The sequence below is a fragment of the Schistocerca serialis genome, chromosome 10 (genome assembly GCF_023864345.2).
Source record: "Schistocerca serialis cubense isolate TAMUIC-IGC-003099 chromosome 10, iqSchSeri2.2, whole genome shotgun sequence".
Lineage (NCBI taxonomy): Eukaryota > Metazoa > Arthropoda > Insecta > Orthoptera > Acrididae > Schistocerca > Schistocerca serialis.
In genome coordinates, this window is record NC_064647.1 from 4,850,786 (window position 1) to 4,867,882 (window position 17,097).

The window sequence follows — 17,097 nt, forward strand, 5'->3', positions numbered from 1 at the left end:
CTGGAGGACGATGTATTGGATCGCGACGCAATTTGAGTCTTCTATCGTCATTAGGAGGCGCTGAACGTTACAATTAACTATCAATGTTGCGTCGGATTCGAAAATCTAGACTCACAGCAGACGAACCAATTGGTGCCCGAGGCAGCAATATCCCCTTGGAGACAAATCGGCTGGAAGACGATGTATTGAATCTCGACGCAATTTGAGTCTTCTATCGTTATTAGGAGGCGCTGAACGTTACAATTCACTATCATTTTAGCGTCGGATTCGAAAATCTAGACTCACAGGAGTAGGATCATATTGTGCCCGAGGCAGCGATATCCCCTTGGAGACAAGTCGGGTGGAGGCCGATGTATTGAATCTCGACGCAATTTGAGTGTTCCATCGTCATTAGAAGGCCCTGAACGTTACAATTAACTATCATTTTTGCGTCGGATTCGAAAATCTAGACTCACAGGAGAACGACCATATGGTGCCCGAGGCAGCAATAGACCCTTGGAGCCAAGTCGGCTGGAGGACGATGTATTGAATCTCGACGCAAGTTGAGAGTTCCATCGTCATTAGGCGGCCCTGACCGTTACAATTAACTATCAATGTTGCGTCGGATTCGAAAATCTAGACTTACAAAAGAACGACCATAAGGTGCCCGAGGCAGCATTAGACCCTTGGAGACAAGTCGGCTGGAGGACGATGTATTGAATCTCGACGCAATTTGAGAGTTCTATCGTCATCAGGAGGCGCTGAACGTTACTATTCACTATCATTTTTGCGTCGGATTCAAAAATCTAGACTCACAGGAGAACGACCATAAGGTGCCCGAGGCAGCAATAGACCCTTGGAGACAAGTCGGCTGGAGGCCGATGTATTGAATCTCGACGCAATTTGAGTGTTCCATCGTCATTACAAGGCCCTGAACGTTACAATTAACTATCATTTTTGCGTCGGATGCGAAAATCTAGACTCACAGGAGAACGACCATAAGGTGCCCGAGGCAGCAATAGACCCTTGGAGACAAGTCGGCTGGAGGCCGATGTATTGAATCTCGACGCAATTTGAGTGTTCCATCGGCATGAGGAGGCCCTGAACGTTACAATTAACTATCATTTTTGCGTCGGATTCGACAATCTAAACTCACAGGAGAACGACCATAAGGTGCCCGAGGTAGCAACAGACGCTTGGAGACAAGTCGGCTGGAGGACGATGTATTGAATCTCGACGCAATTTGAGTGTTCCATCGTCATTACAAGGCCCTGAACGTTACAATTAACTATCATTTTAGCGTCGGATTCGAAAATCTACTCACAGGAGAAGTTCATACGGTGCTCGAGACAGCAATATACCCCTTGGAGACAAATCGACTGGAGGCCGATGTATTGAATATCGACGCAACTTGAGTGTTCCATCGTCTTTAGGAGTCCCTGAACGTTACAATTAACTATCATTTTTGCGTCGGATTCGATAATCTAAAATCACAGGAGAACGACCATAAGGTGCTCGAGGCAGCAACAGACCCTTGGAGACAAATCGGCTGGAGGCCGTGTATTGAATCTCGAAGCAATTTGAGGGTTCCATCGTCATTACATGGCCCTAAACGTTACAATTAACTATCATTTTTGCGTCGGATTCGATAATCTAAACTCACAGGAGAACGACCATAAGGTGCCCGAGGCAGCAACAGACCCTTGGAGACAAGTCGGCTGGAGGCCGATGTATTGAATCTCGACGCAATTTGAGTGTTCCATCGTCATTACAAGGCCCTGAACGTTACAATTAACTATCATTTTTGCGTCGGATTCGAAATTCTAGACTCACAGGAGAACGACCATAAGGTTCCCGAGGCAGCAATAGACCCTTGGAGACAAGTCGGCTGGAGGCCGATGTATTGAATCTCGACGCAATTCGAGTGTTCCATCGGCATTAGGAGGCCCTGAACGTTACAATTAACTATCATTTTTGCGTCGGATTCGATTATCTAAACTCACAGGAGAACGACCATAAGGTGCCCGAGGCAGCAACAGACCCTTGGAGACAAGTCGGTTGGAGGACGATGTATTGAATCTCGACGCAATTTGAGTGTTCCATCGTCATTACAAGGCCCTGAACGTTACAATTAACTATCATTTTTGCGTCGGATTCGAAAATCTAGACTCACAGGAGAACGACCATAAGGTGCCCGAGGCAGCAATAGACCCTTGGAGACAAGTCGGCTGGAGGCCGATGTATTGAATCTCGACGCAATTAGAGTGTTCCATCGTCATTAGAAGGCCCTGAACGTTACAATTAACTATCATTTTTGCGTCGGATTCGATAATCTAAACTCACAGGGGAACGACCATACGGTGCCCGAGGCAGCTATTGACCCTTGGAGACAAGTCGGTTGGAGGACGATGTATTGGATCGCCACGCAAAATGAGTGTTCCATCGTCATTACAAGGCCCTGAACGTTACAATTAACTATCATTTTTGCGTCGGATATGAAAATATAGACACACAGGAGAACGACCATAAGGTGCCCGAGGCAGCAATAGACCCTTGGAGCCAAGTCGGCTGGAGGACGATGTATTGAATCTCGACGCAAGTTGAGAGTTCCATCGTCATTAGGCGGCCCTGAACGTTACAATTAACTATCATTGTTGCGTCGGATTCGAAAATCTAGACTAACAAGAGAACGACCATAAAGTGCTCGAGGCAGCATTAGACCCTTGGAGACAAGTCGGCTGGAGGACAATGTATTCAATCTCGACGCAATTTGAGTGTTCCATCGTCATTAGGAGGCCCTGAATGTTACAATTAACTATCAGTTTTTCGTCGGATTCGAAAATCTAGACTCACAGCAGACGAACCATTTGGTGCCCGAGGCAGCAATATCCCCTTGGAGACAAATCGGCTGGAGGACGATGTATTGAATCTCGACGCAATTTGAGTCTTCTATCGTCATTAGGAGGCGCTGAACGTTACAATTCACTATCATTTTAGCGTCGGATTCGAAAATCTAAACTCACAGGGGAACGACCATACGGTGCCTGAGGCAGCTATTGACCCTTGGAGACAAGTCGGTTGGAGGACGATGTATTGGATCGCGATGCAAAATCAGTGTTCCATCGTCATTAGGAGGCCCTGAATGTTTCAATTAACTATCAGTTTTTCGTCGGATTCGCAAATCTAAACTTCACAGGAGAACGACCATAATCTGCCCGAGGCAGCAATAGACCGTTGGAGACAAGTCGGCTGGATGCCGATGTATTGAATCTCGACGGAATTTGAGTGTTCCATCGCCATTACAGGGCCCTGAACCTTACAATTAACTATCAGTTTCGCGTCGGATTCGAAAATCTACTCACAGGAGAAGTTCATACGGTGCTCGAGACAGCAATATACCCCTTGGAGACAAATCGGCTGGAGGACGATGTATTGAATCTCGACGCAATTTGAGTCTTCTATCGTCATTAGGAGGCGCTGAACGTTACAATTCACTATAATTTTTGCGTCGGATTCGAAAATCTAGACTCACAGGAGAAGGATCATATTATGCCCGAGACAGCAATATCCCCTTGGAGACAAGTCGGCTGGAGGACGATGTATTGAATCTCGACGCAATTTGAGTGTCCCATCGTCATTAGGAGACCCTAAACGTTACAATTAACTATCATTTTTGCGTCGGATTCGATAATCTAAACTCACCGGGGAACGACCATACGGTGCCCGAGGCAGCTATTGACCCTTGGAGACAAGTCGGTTATAGGACGATGCATTGGATCGCCACGCAAAATGAGTGTTCCATCGTCATTAGGAATCCCTGAATGTTACAATTAACTGTCAGTTTTTCGTTGGATTCGAAAATCTAAACTCACAGGAGAACGACCATAAGGTGCCCGAGGCAGCAATAGACCGTTGGAGACAAGTCGGCTGGAGGCCGATGTATTGAATCTCGACGCAATTTGAGTGTCCCATCGTCATTAGAAGGCCCTGAACGTTACAATTAACTATCATTTTTGCGTCGGATTCGAAAATCTAGACTCACAGGAGAACGACCATAAGGTGCCCGAGGCAGCAATACACCCTTGGAGACAAGTCGGCTGGAGGCCGATGTATTGAATCTCGACGCAATTTGAGTGTTCCATCGTCATTACAAGGCCCTGAACGTTACAATTAACTATCATTTTTGCGTCGGATTCTAAAATGTTGACTCACAGGGGAACGACCATACGGTGCCCGAGGCAGCAATAGACCCTTGGAGACAAGTCGGCTGGAGGCCGATGTATTGAATCTCGACGCAATTTGAGAGTTCTATCGTCATCAGGAGGCGCTGAAGGTTACTATTCACTATCATTTTTGCGTCGGATTCGAAAATCTAGACTCACAGGAGAAGGATCATATGGTGCCCGAGACAGCAATATCCCCTTGGAGACAAGTCGGCTGGAGGAAGATGTATTGACTCTCGACGCAATTTGAGTGTTCCATCGTCATTAAGAGGCCCTGAGCATTACATTTAACTATCAGTGTTGCGTCGTATTCAAAAATGTTGACTCACAGGGGAACGACCATACGATGCCCGAGGCAGCTATTGACCCTTGGAGACAAGTCGGTTGGAGGACGATGTATTGGATCGCGACGCAAAATGAGTGTTCCATCGTCATTAGGAGGCCCTGAATGTTACAATCAACTATCAGTTTTTCGTCGGATTCGAAAATCTAAACTCACAGGAGAACGACAGTAAGGTGCCCGAGGCAGCAATAGACCCTTGGAGACAAGTCGGCTGGAGGCCGATGTATTGAATCCTGACGCAATTTGAGTGTTCCATCGGCATTAGGAGGCCCTGAACGTTACAATTAACTATCATTTTTGCGTCGGATTCGATAATCTAAACTCACAGGAGAACGACCATAAGGTGCCCGAGGCAGCAATAGACCCTTGGAGACAAGTCGGCTGGAGGCCGATGTATTGAATCTCGACGCAATTTGAGTGTTCCATCGTCATTACAAGGCCCTGAACGTTTCAATTAACTATCATTTTTGCGTCGGATTCGAAAATCTAGACTCACAGGAGAACGACCATAAGGTGCCCGAGGCAGCAATAGACCCTTGGAGACAAGTCGGCTGGAGGCCGATGTATTGAATCTCGACGCAATTTGAGTGCTCCATCGGCATTAGGAGGCCCTGAACGTTACAATTAACTATCATTTTTGCGTCGGATTCGATATTCTAAACTCACAGGAGAACGACCATAAGGTGCCCGAGGCAGCAACAGACCCTTGGAGACAAGTCGGCTGGAGGCCGATGTATTGAATGTCGAAGCAATTTGAGGGTTCCATCGTCATTACAAGGCCCTAAACGTTACAATTAACTATCATTTTTGCGTCGGATTCGAAAATCTATCACAGGAGAAGTTCATACGGTGCTCGAGACAGCAATATACCCCTTGGAGACAAATCGACTGGAGGCCGATGTATTGAATATCGACGCAATTAGAAAGTTCCATCGTCTTTAGGAGTCCCTGAACGTTACAATTAACTATCATTTTTGCGTCGGATTCGATAATCTAAAATCACAGGAGAACGACCATAAGGTGCCCGAGGCAGCAACAGACCCATGGAGACAAGTCGGCTGGAGGCCGATGTATTGAATCTCGACGCAATTTGAGTGTTCCATCGTCATTACAAGGCCCTAAACGTTACAATTTACTATCATTTTTGCGTCGGATTCGATAATCTAGACTCACAGGAGAACGACCATACGGTGCCTGAGACAGCAATAGACCCTTGGAGACAAGTCGGCTGGATGCCGATGTATTGAATCTCGACGCAATTTGAGTGTTCCATAGTCATTACAAGGCCCTGAACGTTACAATTAACTATCATTTTTGAGTAGGATTCTAAAATGTTGACTCACAGGGGAACGACCATACGGTGCCCGAGGCAGCAATAGACCCTTGGAGACAAGTCGGCTGGAGGCCGATGTATTGAATCTCGACGCAATTTGAGAGTTCTATCGTCATCAGGAGGCGCTGAACGTTACTATTCACTATCATTTTTACGTCGGATTCGAAAATCTAGACTCACAGGAGAAGGATCATATGGTGCCCGAGACAGCAATATCCCCTTGGAGACAAGTCCGCTGGAGGCCGATGTATTGAATCTCGACGCAATTTTAGTGTTCCATCGTCATTAGAGGCCCTGAACCTTACACTTAACTATCAGTTTTGCGTCGGATTCGAAAATCTAGACTCACAGGAGACGGACCACATGGGGCCCGAGGCAGCAATATCCCCTTGTAGACAAGTCGGCTGGAGGAAGATGTATTGAATCTCGACGCAATTTGAGTGTTCCATCGGCATTAGGAGGCCCTGAACGTTACAATTAACTATCATTTTTGCGTCGGATTCGATAATCTAAAATCACAGGAGAACGACCATAAGGTGCCCGAGGCAGCAACAGACCCATGGAGACAAGTCGGCTGGAGGCCGATGTATTGAATCTCGACGCAATTTGAGTGTTCCATCGTCATTACAAGGCCCTAAACGTTACAATTTACTATCATTTTTGCGTCGGATTCGATAATCTAGACTCACAGGAGAACGACCATACGGTGCCTGAGACAGCAATAGACCCTTGGAGACAAGTCGGCTGGATGCCGATGTATTGAATCTCGACGCAATTTGAGTGTTCCATAGTCATTACAAGGCCCTGAACGTTACAATTAACTATCATTTTTGAGTAGGATTCTAAAATGTTGACTCACAGGGGAACGACCATACGGTGCCCGAGGCAGCAATAGACCCTTGGAGACAAGTCGGCTGGAGGCCGATGTATTGAATCTCGACGCAATTTGAGAGTTCTATCGTCATCAGGAGGCGCTGAACGTTACTATTCACTATCATTTTTACGTCGGATTCGAAAATCTAGACTCACAGGAGAAGGATCATATGGTGCCCGAGACAGCAATATCCCCTTGGAGACAAGTCTGCTGGAGGCCGATGTATTGAATCTCGACGCAATTTTAGTGTTCCATCGTCATTAGAGGCCCTGAACCTTACACTTAACTATCAGTTTTGCGTCGGATTCGAAAATCTAGACTCACAGGAGACGGACCACATGGGGCCCGAGGCAGCAATATCCCCTTGTAGACAAGTCGGCTGGAGGAAGATGTATTGAATCTCGACGCAATTTGAGTGTTCCATCGGCATTAGGAGGCCCTGAACGTTACAATTAACTATCATTTTTGCGTCGGATTCGATAATCTAAACTCACAGGAGAACGACCATAAGGTGCCCGAGGCAGCAATAGACCCTTGGAGACAAGTCGGCTGGAGGCCGATGTTTTGAATCTCGACGCAATTTGAGTGTTCCATCGGCATTAGGAGGCCCTGAACGTTAAAATTAACTATCATTTTTGCGTCGGATTCGATAAGCTAAACTCACAGGAGAACGACCATAAGGTGCCCGAGGCAGCAACAGACCTTCGGAGACAAGTCGGCTGGAGGCCGATGTATTGAATCTCGACGCAATTTGAGTGTTCCATCGTCATTACAAGGCCCTGAACGATACAATTAACTATCATTTTAGCGTCGGATTCGAAAATCTACTCACAGGAGAAGTTCATTCTGTACTCGAGACAGCAATATACCCCTTGGAGACAAATCGACTGGAGGCCGATGTATTGAGTATCGACGAAATTTGAGTGTTCCATTGTCTTTAGGAGTCCCTGAACGTTACAATTAACTATCATTTTTGCGTCGGATTCTGTAATCTAAAATCACAGGAGAACGACCATAAGGTGCCCGAGGCAGCAACAGACCCTTGGAGACAAGTCGGCTGGAGGCCGATGTATTGAATCTCGACGCAATTTGAGTGTTCCATCGTCATTACAAGGATCTAAACGTTACAATTAACTATTATTTTTTGCGTCGGATTCGATAATCTAAACTCACAGGAGAACGACCATAAGGTGCCCGAGGCAGCAACAGACCCTTGGAGACAAGTCGGCTGGAGGCCGATGTATTGAATCTCGAAGCAATTTGAGTGTTCCATCGTCATTACAAGGCCCTGAAAGTTACAATTAACTCTCATTTTTGCGTCGGATTCTAAAATGTTGACTCACAGGGGAACGACCAAACGGTGCCCGAGGCAGCAATAGACCCTTGGAGACAAGTCGGCTGGAGGCCGATGTATTGAATCTCGACGCAATTTGAGAGTTCTATTCTCATCAGGAGGCGCTGAACGTTACTATTCACTATCATTTTTGCGTCGGATTCGAAAATCTAGACTCACAGGAGAAGGATCATATGGTGCCCGAGACAGCAATATCCCCTTGGAGACAAGTCCGCTGGAGGCCGATGTATTGAATCTCGACGCAATTTGAGTGTTCCATCGTAATTAGGAGGCCCTGAACCTTACAATTAACTATCAGTTTCGCGTCGGATTCGAAAATCTAGACTCACAGTAGACGGACCACATGGAGCCCGAGGCAGCAATATCTCCCTGTAGACAAGTCGGCTGGAGGAAGATGTATTGAATCTCGACGCAATTTGAGAGTTCTATCGTCATCAGGAGGTGCTGAACGTTACTATTCACTATCATTTTTGCGTCGGATTCGAAAATCTAGACTCACAGGAGAAGGATCATATGGTGCCCGGGGCAGCAACAGACCCTTGGAGACAAGTCGGCTGGAGGCCGATGTATTGAATCTCAACGCAATTTGAGTGTTCCATCGTCATTACAAGGCCCTGAACGATACAATCAACTATCATTTTTGCGTCGGATTCGAAAATCTAGACTCACAGGAGAACGACCACAAAGTGCCCTAGGCAGCGATATCCCCTTGGAGCCAAGTCGGCTGGAGGCCGATGTATTGAATCTCGACGCAATTTGAGTGTTCCTTCGTCATTACAAGGCCCTTAACGTCACAATTAACTATCATTTATGCGTCGGATTCGAAAATCTACTCACAGGAGAAGTTCATACGGTGCTCGAGGCAGCAATAGACCTTTGGAGACAAGTCGGCTGGAAACCGATGTATTCATTCTTCACGCAAATTGAGTGTTCCATCGTCATTAGGAGGCCTTGAACGTTACAATTAAGAATCATTTTAGCGTCGGATTCGAAAATCTACTCACAGGAGAAGTTCATACGGTGCTCGAGACAGCAATATCCCCTTGGAGACAAGTCCGATGGAGGCCGATGTATTGAATCTCGACGCAATTTGAGTGTCCCATCGTCATTAGGAGGCCCTAAACGTTACAATTAACTATCATTTTTGCGTCGGTTTCGATAATCTAAACTCACAGGAGAACGACCATAAGCTGCCCGAGGCAGCAACAGACCCTTGGAGACAAGTCGGCTGGAGGCCGATGTATTGAATCTCGACGCAATTTGAGTGTTCCATCGTCATTACAAGGCCCTGAACGTTACAATAAACTATCATTTTTGCGTCGGATTCAAAAATCTAGCCTCACAGGAGAACGACCATAAGGTGCCCGAGGCAGCGATATCCCCTTGGAGACAAGTGGGCTGGAGGGCGATATATTGAATCTCGACGCAATTTGAGTGTCCCATCGTCATTAGGAGGCCCTAAACGTTACAATTAACTATCATTTTTGCGTCGGATTCGATAATCTAAACTCACAGGAGAACGACCATAAGGTGCCCGAGGCAGCGATATCCTCTTGGAGACAAGTCGGCTGGAGGCCGATGTATTCAATCTCGACGCAATTTGAGTGTTCCATCGCCAATAGGAGGCCCTGAACGTTACAATTAACTATGAGTTTTGCGTCGGATTCGAAAATCTAGACTCACAGGAGACGGACCACATGAAGCCCAAGGCAGCAATATCCCCTTGTAGACAAGTCGGCTGGAGGAAGATGAATTGACTCTCGACGCAATTTGAGTGTTCCATCGTCATTAAGAGCCCCTGAGCATTACATTTAACTATCAGTCTTGCGTCGGATACTAAAATGTTGACTCACAGGAGAAGGATCATATGGTGCACGAGACTGCAATTTCCCCTTGGATACAAGTCGACTGGAGGTCGATGTATTGAATCTCGACGCAATTTGAGTGTTCCATCGTCATTAGAAGGCCCTGAACGTTACAATCAACTATCATTATTGCGTCGGATTCGAAAATCTAGACTTACAAGAGAACGACCATAAGGTGCCCGAGGCACCATTAGACCCTTGGATACAAGTCGGCTGGAGGACGATGAATTGGATCGCGACCCAATTTGAGTGTTCCATCGTCATTAGGAGGCCCTGAATGTTACATTTAACTATCAGTTTTTCGTCGGATTCGAAAATCTAGACTCACAGCAAACGGACCATTTGGTGCCCGAGGCAGCAATATCCCCTTGGAGACAAATTGGCTGGAGGACGATGTATTGAATCTCGACGCAAGTTGAGTCTTCTATGGTCATTAGGAGGCCCTGAACGTTACTATTCACTATCATTTTTGCGTCGGATTCGAAAATCTAGACTCACAGGAGAAGGATCATATGGTGCCCGAGACAGCAATATCCCCTTGGAGACAAGTTCGCTGGAGGCCGATGTATTGGATCGCGACGCCATGTGAGTGTTCCATCGTCATTAGAAGGCCCTGAACGTTACAATTAACTATCATTTTTGCGTCGGATTTGAAAATCTAGACTTACAAGAGAACGTCCATAAGGTGCCCGAGGCAGCATTAGACTCTTGGAGACAAGTCGGCTGGCGGACGGTGTATTGAATCTCGACGCAATTTGAGTGTTCCATCGTCATTACAAGACCCTGAACGTTACAATAACTATCATTTTAGCGTCGGATTTGAAAATCTACTCACAGGAGAAGCTCATACGGTGCTCGAGACAGCAATATACCCCTTGGAGACAAATCGACTGGAGGCCGATGTATTGAATATCGACGCAATTTGAGTGTTCCATCGTCTTTAGGAGTCCCTGAACGTTACAATTAACTATCATTTTTGCGTCGGATTCGAAAATCTAGACTTACAAGAGAACGACCATAAGGTGCCCGAGGCAGCATTAGGCTCTTGGAGACAAGTCCGCTGGAGGCCGATGTATTGAATCTCGACGCAATTTGAGTGTTCCATCGTCATTAGGAGGCCCTGAACCTTACAATTAACTATCAGTTTCGCGTCGGATTCGATAATCTAGACTCACAGTAGACGGACCACATGGAGCCCGAGGCAGCAATATCCCCTTGTAGACAAGTCGGCTGGAGGAAGATGTATTGAATCTCGACGCAATTTGAGAGTTCTATCGTAATCAGGAGGTTATGAACGTTACTATTCACCATCATGTTTGCGTCGGATTCGAAAATCTAGACTCACAGGAGAAGGATCATATGGTGCCCGGGGCAGCAACAGACCCTTGGAGACAAGTCGGCTGGAGGCCGATGTATTGAATCTCAACGCAATTTGAGTGTTCCATCGTCATTACAAGGCCCTGAACGATACAATCAACTATCATTTTTGCGTCGGATTCGAAAATCTAGACTCACAGGAGAACGACCATAGTGTGCCCCAGGCAGCGATATCCCCTTGCAGATGTATTGAATCCCGACGCAATTTGAGTGTTCCATCGTCATTAGGAGGCCCTAAACGTTACAATTAACTATCATTTTTTCGTCGGATTTGATAATCTAAACTCACAGGAGAACGACCATAAGGTGACCGAGGCAGCAACAGACCCTTGGAGAAAAGTCGGCTGGAGGCCGATGTATTGAATCTCGACGCAATTTGAGTGTTTCATCGTCATTACAAGACCCTGAACGTTACAATTAACTATCATTTTTGCGTCGGATTCGAAAATCTAGACTCACAGGAGAACGACCATAAGGTGCCCGAGGCAGCAACAGACCCTTGGAGACAAGTCGGCTGGAGGCCGATGTATTGAATCTCGACGCAATTTGAGTGTTCCTTCGTCATTACAAGGCCCTGAACGTCACAATTAACTATCATTTATGCGTCGGATTCGAAAATCTACTCACAGAAGAAGTTCATACGGTGCTCGAGGCAGCAATAGACATTTGGAGACAAGTCGGCTGGAAACCGATGTATTCATTCTTCACGCAAATTGACTGTTCCATCGTCATTAGGAGGCCTTGAACGTTACAATTAAGAATCATTTTAGCGTCGGATTCGAAAATCTACTCACAGGAGAAGTTCATACGGTGCTCGAGACAGCAATATCCCCTTGGAGACAAGTCCGATGGAGGCCGATGTATTGAATCTCGACGCAATTTGAGTGTCCCATCGTCATTAGGAGGCCCTAAACGTTACAATTAACTATCATTTTTGGGTCGGATTCGATAATCTAAACTCACAGGAGAAAGACCATAAGGTGCCCGAGGCAACAACAGACCCTTGGAGACAAGTCGGCTGGAGGCCGATGTATGGAATCTCGACGCAATTTGAGTGTTCCATCGTCATTACAAGGCCCTGAACGTTACAATTATCATTTTTGCGTCGGATCCGAAAATCTAGACTCACAGGAGAACGACCATAAGGTGCCCGAGGCAGCGATATCCTCTTGGAGACAAGTCGCCTTGAGGCCGATGTATTCAATCTCGACGCAATTTGAGTGTTCCATCGCCAATAGGAGGCCCTGAACGTTACAATTAACTATGAGTTTTACGTCGGATTCGAAAATCTAGACTCACAGGAGACGGACCACATGGAGCCCAAGGCAGAAATATCCCCTTGTAGACAAGTCGGCTGGAGGAAGATGAATTGGCTCTCGACGCAATTTGAGTGTTCCATCGTCATTAAGAGCCCCTGAGCATTACTTTTAACTATCAGTTTTGCGTCGGATACTAAAATGTTGACTCACAGGAGAAGGATCATATGGTGCACGAGACTGCAATATCCCCTTGGATTCAAGTCGACTGGAGGTCGATGCATTGAATCTCGACGCAATTTGAGTGTTCCATCGTCATTAGAAGGCCCTGAACGTTACAATCAACTATCATTTTTGCGTCGGTTTCGAAAATCTAGACTTACAAGAGAACGACCATAAGGTGCCCGAGGCACCATTAGACCCTTGGAGACAAGTCGGCTGGAGGACGATGAATTGGATCGCGACCCAATTTGAGTGTTCCATCGTCATTAGGAGGCCCTAAATGTTACATTTAAGTATCAGTTTTTCGTCGGATTCGAAAATCTAGCCTCACAGCAAACGGACCATTTGGTGCCCGAGGCAGCAATATCCCCTTGAAGACAAATTGGCTGGAGGACGATGTATAGAATCTCGACGCAAGTTGAGTCTTCTATGGTCATTAGGAGGCCCTGAACGTTACCATTCACTATGATTTTTGCGTCGGATTCGAAAATCTTGACTCACAGGAGAAGGATCATATGGTGCCCGAGACAGCAATATCCCCTTGGAGACAAGTTCGCTGGAGGCCGATGTATTGGATCGCGACGCCATGTGAGTGTTCCATCGTCATTAGAAGGCCCTGAACGTTACAATTAACTATCATTTTTGCGTCGGATTTGAAAATCTAGACTTACAAGAGAACGACCATAAGGTGCCCGAGGCAGCATTAGACTCTTGGAGACAAGTCGGTTGGAGGACGATGTATTGAATCTCGACGCAATTTGAGTGTTCCATCGTCATTACAAGACCCTGAACGTTACAATAACTATCATTTTAGCGTCGGATTTGAAAATCTACTCACAGGAGAAGTTCATACGGTGCTCGAGACAGCAATATACCCCTTGGAGACAAATCGACTGGAGGCCGATGTATTGAATATCGACGCAATTTGAGTGTTCCATCGTCTTTAGGAGTCTCTGAACGTTACAATTAACTATCATTTTTGCGTCGGATTCGAAAATCTAGACTTACAAGAGAACGACCATAAGGTGCCCGAGGCAGCATTAGGCTCTTGGAGACAAGTCCGCTGGAGGCCGATGTATTGAATCTCGACGCAATTTGAGTGTTCCATCGTCATTACAAGGCCCTGAACGTTACAATTATCATTTTTGCGTCGGATCCGAAAATCTAGACTCACAGGAGAACGACCATAAGGTGCCCGAAGCAGCGATATCCCCTTGGAGACAAGTCGGCTGGAGGCCGATGTATTGAATCTCGACGCAATTTGAGTGTCCCATCGTCATTAGGAGGCCCTAAACGTTACAATTAACTATCATTTTTGAGTCGGATTCGATAATCTAAACTCACAGGAGAACGACCATAAGGTGCCCGAGGCAGCGATATCCTCTTGGAGACAAGTCGGCTGGAGGCCGATGTATTCAATCTCGACGCAATTTGAGTGTTCCATCGCCAATAGGAGGCCCTGAACGTTACAATTAACTATGAGTTTTACGTCGGATTCGAAAATCTAGACTCGCAGGAGACGGACCACATGGAGCCCAAGGCAGAAATATCCCCTTGTAGACAAGTCGGCTGGAGGAAGATGAATTGACTCTCGACGCAATTTGAGTGTTCCATCGTCATTAAGAGCCCCTGAGCATTACATTTAACTATCAGTTTTGCGTCGGATACTAAAATGTTGACTCACAGGAGAAGGATCATATGGTGCACGAGACTGCAATATCCCCTTGGATACAAGTCGACTGGAGGTCGATGTATTGAATCTCGACGCAATATGAGTGTTCCATCGTCATTAGAAGGCCCTGAACGTTACAATCAACTATCATTTTTGCGTCGGATTCGAAAATCTAGACTTACAAGAGAACGACCATAAGGTGCCCGAGGCACCATTAGACCCTTGGAGACAAGTCGGCTGGAGGACGATGAATTGGATCGCGACCCAATTTGAGTGTTCCATCGTCATTAGGAGGCCCTAAATGTTACATTTAAGTATCAGTTTTTCGTCGGATTCGAAAATCTAGCCTCACAGCAAACGGACCATTTGGTGCCCGAGGCAGCAATATCCCCTTGAAGACAAATTGGCTGAAGGACGATGTATTGAATCTCGACGCAATTTGAGTCTTCTATCGTCATTAGGAGGCCCCGGACGTTACTATTCACTATCATTTTTGCGTCGGATTCGAAAATCTAGACTCACAGGAGAAGGATCATATGGTGCCCGAGACAGCAATATCCCCTTGGAGACAAGTTCGCTGGAGGCCGATGTATTGGATCGCGACGCAATGTGAGTGTTCCATCGTCATTAGGAGGCCCTGAACGTTACAATTAACTATCATTTTTGCTTCGGATTCGAAAATCTAGACTTACAAGAGAACGACCATAAGGTGCCCGAGGCAGCATTAGACTCTTGGAGACAAGTCGGCTGGAGGACGATGTATTGAATATCGACGCAATTTGAGTGTTCCATCGTCATTACAAGGCCCTGAACGTTAAAATAACTATCATTTTAGCGTCGGATTCGAAAATCTACTCACAGGAGAAGTTCATAAGGTGCTCGAGACAGCAATATACCCCTTGGAGACAAATCGACTGGAGGCCGATGTATTGAAAATCGACGCAATTTGAGTGCTCCATCGTCTTTAGGAGTCCCTGATCGTTACAATTAACTGTCATTTTTGCGTCGGATTCGATAATCTAAAATCACAGGAGAACGACCATAAGGTGCCCGAGGCAGCAACAGACGCTTGGAGACAAGTCGGCAGGAGGCCGATGTATTGAATCTCGACGCAATTTGAGTGTTCCATCGTCATTACAACGTCCCAAACGTAACAATTTATCGTTTTTGCTCGGATTCGATAATCTAAACTCACAGGAGAACGACCATAAGGTGCCCGAGGCAGCAACAGACCCTTGGAGACAAGTCGGCTGGAGGCCGATGTATTGAATCTCGACGCTATTTGAGTGTTCCATCGTAATTAAAGGCCCTAAACGTTACAAGTAACTATCATTTTTGCGTCGGATTCGATAATCAAGACTCACAGGAGAACGACCATAAGGTGCCCGAGGCAGCAATAGACCCTCGGAGCCAAGTCGGCTGGAGGCCGATGTATTGAATCTCGACGCAATTTGAGTGTTCCATCGTCATTACAAGGCCCTGAACGATACAATTAACTATCATTTTTGCGTCGGATTCTAAAATGTTGACTCACAGGGGAACGACCATACGGTGCCCGAGGCAGCAATAGACCCTTGGAGACAAGTCGGCAGGAGGCCGATGTATTGAATCTCGACGCAATTTGAGTGTTCCATCGTCATTAGGAGGCCCTGAACCTTACAATTAATTATCAGTTTCGCGTGGGATTCGAAAATCTAGACTCACAGGAGACGGACCACATGGAGCCCGAGGCAGCAATATCCCCTTGTAGACAAGTCGGCTGGAGGAAGATGTATTGACTCTCGACGCAATTTGAGTGTTCCATCATCATTAAGAGGCCCTGAGCATTACATTTAACTATCACTTTTCCGTCGGATTCGAAAATGTTGACTCACAGGGGAACGACCATACGGGGCCCGAGGCAGCTATTGACCCTTGGAGACAAGTCGGTTGGAGGACGATGTATTGGATCGCGACGCAAAATGAGTGTTCCATCGTCATTAGGAGGCCCTGAATGTTACAAAATAACTATCAGTTTTTCGTCGGATTCCAAAATCTAAACTCTCAGGAGAACGACCATAAGGTGCCCGAGGCAGCAATAGACCCTTGGAGACAAGTCGGCTGGAGGCCGATGTATTGAATCTCGACGCAATTTGAGCGTTCCATCGGCATTAGGAGGAACTGAACGTTACAATTAACTATCATTTTTGCGTCGGATTCGATAATCTAAACTCACACGAGAACGACCATAAGGTGCCCGAGGCAGCAATAGACCCTTGGAGACAAGTCGGCTGGAGGCCGATGTACTGAGTCTCGACGCAATTTGAGTGTTCCATCGTCATTACAAGGCCCTGAATGTTACAATTAACTATCGTTTTTGCGTCGGATTCTAAAATGTTGACTCACAGGGGAACGACGATACGGTGCCCGAGGCAGCATTAGACCCTTGGAAACAAGTCGGCTGGAGGCCGATGTATTGAATCTCGACGCAATTTGAGAGTTCTATCGTCATCAGGAGGCGCTGAACGTTACTATTCACTACCAATTTTGCGTCGGATTCGAAAATCTAGACTCACAGGAGAAGGATCATATGGTGCGCGAGACAGCAATATCCCCTTGG